Raw genomic sequence first — 4,621 nt, 5'->3', positions numbered from 1 at the left:
TATTTTTATGTAAATGAAATTTCCAACATTGTTTTTAATGGGCTGAACATTCCATTATACGCAGGCACCATAATTTTGTGTTCTAGTGATGGGATTTCTAGGCGTATTCATATATTGTATAAAATGTTATGGCAAACAATATCATTGTGAATCATTTCCCTTTTCCTTAGTACCTAAGAAACGAGATTTGTGGGGCAAAAACTAATGCATATTTTAAATTCTGGTAAACAAAGTTATACCAGTTTAATCTTTATACTGCATTGTAGGAATTGTATTCCCACATCAACGATAGACAAAAAATAGGTATTTGGAAGCTGTGTACCTTTTATTAATTGGATATTTTTCTTGGCTTAGGAATTATTATTTGGGGTAAATTTTTAACTGATTTTCTATGAACTGCTTGTATACTAAGAATTTGGTTTTTTTGCAAATGATGCAGTTTTCAATTTCAATGCAAAAATTTTCACGCGGTTCAATTTTACTGTTCTTTTCCCTTTTAGTTTCTAGTCTTCATATTTGGAAAAGGCTTCAAAAGTATATACTTGGAAGAAAAAAAAAAGTATATACTTGGAAAGGTAACCTCAATAGTACAAAGGCATTCGCCTTTATGTTCTCCCTGCTTTATAGTTTCATTCTCCAAGTCATCTAGCATTCATTCCGGTGTGAGAAAATGAGACAGCTGGGGAGATAGCTCAGTAGAATAAGGGCTTGCCTGGCAAGTGCCAAGGCCTGAGTTCAATTCCCGGTCCCACCAAAAACTAAACAGAAGCAAAAAACAAAACAAAACAAAACAAAACAAACAAAAAAAACAAACAAAAAAAACAAACCCAGATGTAAAGCATCTTTTCAGTTCAGTCATCTTGCCAACAATCTCACGGATCATGGATTTACAAGGTAGCGTTTACTGATTACTACCAGACTTCTCAAGTTGTCTGGCATCAATGCATTAAGTGTTGGCCCGTGAAACTTAAGATATAGAAATAATGTACTTATTCGACGGAGCTGCAGCAGTGCAAATAATCTAGAAAAGTGCTCCAGAACTACTACGTGCTTGTCAGATGTGAGCTCATCATTAACAGTAAATACACACGCATCAATTTGTTTTTGGACATCATTTTGTTCGTTGTGTACCTCTCACATCTCATTTACAAAATCCATCTAGTAACACTATCTTTTCTGGTGGTCCTTTCTCTCATTTCAGCAAAGCACCACATTTCATGTGCTTACATTGGCTGATAAAATGGTGAAACACAGTGAAAATCAAAATCCTGGACAGAGAACTGAGCGGCGCAGAGCCTGCCTAAGAGGTGCAAGGCCTTGAGTTCCATTCTCAGTACAAAAAAAAAAAAAAAAAAAATCGAAATCCAAACACAAACTAAGGAACAAACGTGGAGGAAGAGAAGGTGGCAATTCCTCTTACCACCTATCCTGAAAGGACGTTATCTTTCAATATTCCATCCCTTGGTTACAAATAATAGAGCAAACTGGTGGCCTTCCCCCGCTACCGCCCGAACACAAGCAGTTACCCCGCAGGCCCCGAGACGTGGAGCGGGAGGGATTCCCTCCCAAGGTCTTGGCCCTGACCGCGAGCTCTTCTTGACAAATTGAACCTGGCACCCATTTGAGGATTGATGCCCCAGGGCCGGCGCGGGTAGCAGACGAGCTCGGGAGCTGGAAACCACGCCTACTCTGACCCCCGGATGGCAGGAGGGCAGGAGCGGCGGCGCCACCAGCCCGGAAGCCCGGAGAGGAGGAGCGCGGGACGCGTGGCAGGCGGAAGGAGACGCTTCGCGCGGAAAACGGCTTCTTGCCGAGGCGCGTCGCTCCCCTTCCGTGCGGCGAGGACTTCCCGGGGCTCGGGGCACTTTCTGCGGTTCTCCAGTGGCCTCGGGAGGCCGCCCTCGCCGGCCGCCCTCACAGTGGCCAGTAACCTTCCCGCCGCGGCAGTCCGCTTCCCTCCAGCTCCGACGGCTCCAGCGGCGGCTCGCGCGCGCGCGGCTCGGTGACGTCACGCCGGGGCGGGACTTCCTGCCTCGCGCGCCGCCGAGTCTCAGACCAGTGCGCTCCGGGCGCTGAGGTGACTGACAGGCCGCGGACCGAGGGCGCGCTCGGCTGCTGTCAGCGCCGTAGCTGGGCCGGTACTCCCGGAAGACCGGCTCGCCGGGGAGGCGAGGAGGAGGCTGCCGTCCGCTCCTCCTCGGAGCTCCCGCCGGGGTAGCTCAGTGCGAGCCGCGGTCCCGAGCCCGAGGGTCCCGCGCCGCCCCCCTACCCCTGGGCAAGCCCCGGCCGCCGGGACCTCGCCGGGCGTGGCAGGCTGGGCGACACCCCGGCTGGGGACCGCGTCCCGCAGCCCCAATGCCTCCGGGAGCGGAGCGGAGTGGCTGTCGGTGGTTGGAACCGCGGAGGTGTCCCCGGTGGCGAGGGCGCCCAGGACGCCGGTCTCTGCTAAGTTGCGCGCGCGCGCCTTGCGGGGACCGCGTGTGAGTGAGTCTGGTAGGTAACCTCTTTGGGGGACGCTGACTCCTGCGTGTGGGGGGACTCAGCCTCCCAGACCCCTGAGCCCCCTCGAGGCCCCTCCACGCCCGCTCCTTTCCTCGCGAGGCCGTCGGAGCGTGTGGTGGGGCCAGGGACGGGCGCGTGGAAGTCCGAGTGCAGGCTTTTGATTCACTTGGGAGTTGCGGGGTGTAGCCGGCTGAGGAAGGGGCTGGATGGGTGGCACCTGCAGCTCAACTTGTGGCGAGAACGCAGTGCCGGCCTTTTCCTTCTCCGTGAAGACAGTTTTAGCAGTGATGTTTGCTGATATTATTGAGATCACGTCTGAAATATGTTAGTGTATCTTGGGCTTGAGCGGATGCTTTGGGAAATCCTAGTGTTCAGCTTTGGACCAGAATATGTAGACATTTTGCTCTTAAAAATACTCTTTGCCAAGTAGTTTAAAAGCCTTTTATTGTTGTACTTGCATGATGGAGCCATTTCAAATCTGACCGATAAGGAGATCAAAGCTTATGAGAACTTGTTCTGATTTTTGAATTTGTGCATTCTTAATATGTTCAGACAGTGCAAAGTACTGGAAAAGGTTTACAACTGAGTACGTTGTTAAAGGAGTCCTTTTGTTACCAAGCAACACCACTGTAAACAATTCAGTATTCCTGTAGAATATAATTAAAAGTGTCTATCCTACAATTACCTGGGTTCACAATTTTCTAAATTAATGAGATTAGCTTATTGGTTAGTTAATAATTCACCGTTTGTAGTCAGGTTTTGTTTCAAACACATTTTGTTTAGAACTGTCAGGATGTTTTATATTTCAGTGTTACACAGAACACTCAAGAGTTTCATATGGATTTGAGTTGCTAATTTAGGCTATTTAGGGCAGAGTATGCTGGGTATTTCTTTTTGAGGATTTTCTTTTTCTAACCAAAGTACATAGACAATCTTTGGGAGTAGTTTTAAGAAATAGCAGCATCATAGCTATTTAGAATTACAGCCTTTGGGAGCTTAAAACATTGCTTATTTGCAAGTTTTAAAGATTTTTTAAAAAGTTTTTGTTAGTACATATTTGCAGTATGTAATGTTTACATGTCTTATGTGCAGTTGGTACTTGTAGATAACACATCTTAATTCCTTTTTTTCCATGCCTTATGCCCCCTATCCCCCTATAGCCAGGCACAGTGATTTTTCACCACTCATTGAACCCCAAATGATACAGTTTATATTGGCAAATTGTTAAGGTTTCAGGGCAGTTTTTGAATTACTTTTTCAGTGCAATAATCTTTCAAGTAAGTATGTGAGAAGAGTTGAGACATAGTGATACAAATGACCTTTTTGAAATCGAACTATTATTAGTAAAGGGAATTTGGACCTTAAGTTTGTATCATACCTTTTAGATGATGGTGAACCTTTTAGAGACCCATTGTCTGAACTGCAACCCAAAACCCACTTGCCCATTGGGAAGTGCTGGTACTGCAGTTAAACTTGAATGCTGAGAGTTTAGTTTAGAAAGAACAATTTGCACATTAAGATCTTTTGCCTTAAAAGAAAAATATAGTAACACATGTGCCATAGGTCTGCCACCATTGCTAAAATCAATAGATTTTATTTAGTTACACACTCTTAACCCTCTCATTTGCTGATGTTGAAGTAAGAAAATATTGAGAAAGTGAGACTGAGAAGGAAGAAAATGTAGAATGACTTGTGTGGTAAAATCCTTAGTAATTAGAAATTAGTATTTTATTACAGGAAGTTCAAGAAGTTTAAAGTGAATTAACTGAAAAATTAGTGAACTGTCAGATTTTTTTTTTTACTTTCTGGGCACTATCTCTACCTAAAGTAAGTGAATTTGATTTGAATTTTGTCATACATACTGTGTTAGTCTCAGCAAATAATTTTCTTACATTATTTAACCTGCATGGTACTTTGAGGAGAGAGAGAGAGAGAGATTAGGAAATGTCCTCGTAGCTGAAGTTCTCAACTTTTGGTGAACTCTTCCAAATCTCACCTGCCTTTCCAAGCTTATCTTAATAGAAAACAATTGTTTTGTGTAGATATTTCCCCCACTATGACTGCTATGACAGGCAGGGGAGATAGCTTAGTGGAATAAACACTTGCCTGGCAAGCACAA

At 45.1% G+C, this 4,621-nt stretch overlaps 1 protein-coding gene across 1 annotated transcript in view; it reads left to right on the top strand.

Moving 5' to 3' along the window:
- Positions 1-2,067: 2,067 nt before the first annotated feature.
- Cep83 (centrosomal protein 83) overlaps positions 2,068-4,621 on the top strand; it is a 160,909-nt gene continuing 158,355 nt past the window's right edge. The window contains exon 1 of the mRNA XM_023718047.1: positions 2,068-2,493. The gene's annotated coding sequence lies outside the window, so the exon portion shown is untranslated. The remainder of the gene's footprint in view (positions 2,494-4,621) is intronic.

Source organism: Octodon degus, unplaced genomic scaffold (assembly GCF_000260255.1).
Source record: "Octodon degus isolate 3935 unplaced genomic scaffold, OctDeg1.0 scaffold00004, whole genome shotgun sequence".
Lineage (NCBI taxonomy): Eukaryota > Metazoa > Chordata > Mammalia > Rodentia > Octodontidae > Octodon > Octodon degus.
This window is presented reverse-complemented; position numbering and strand designations above follow the sequence as displayed.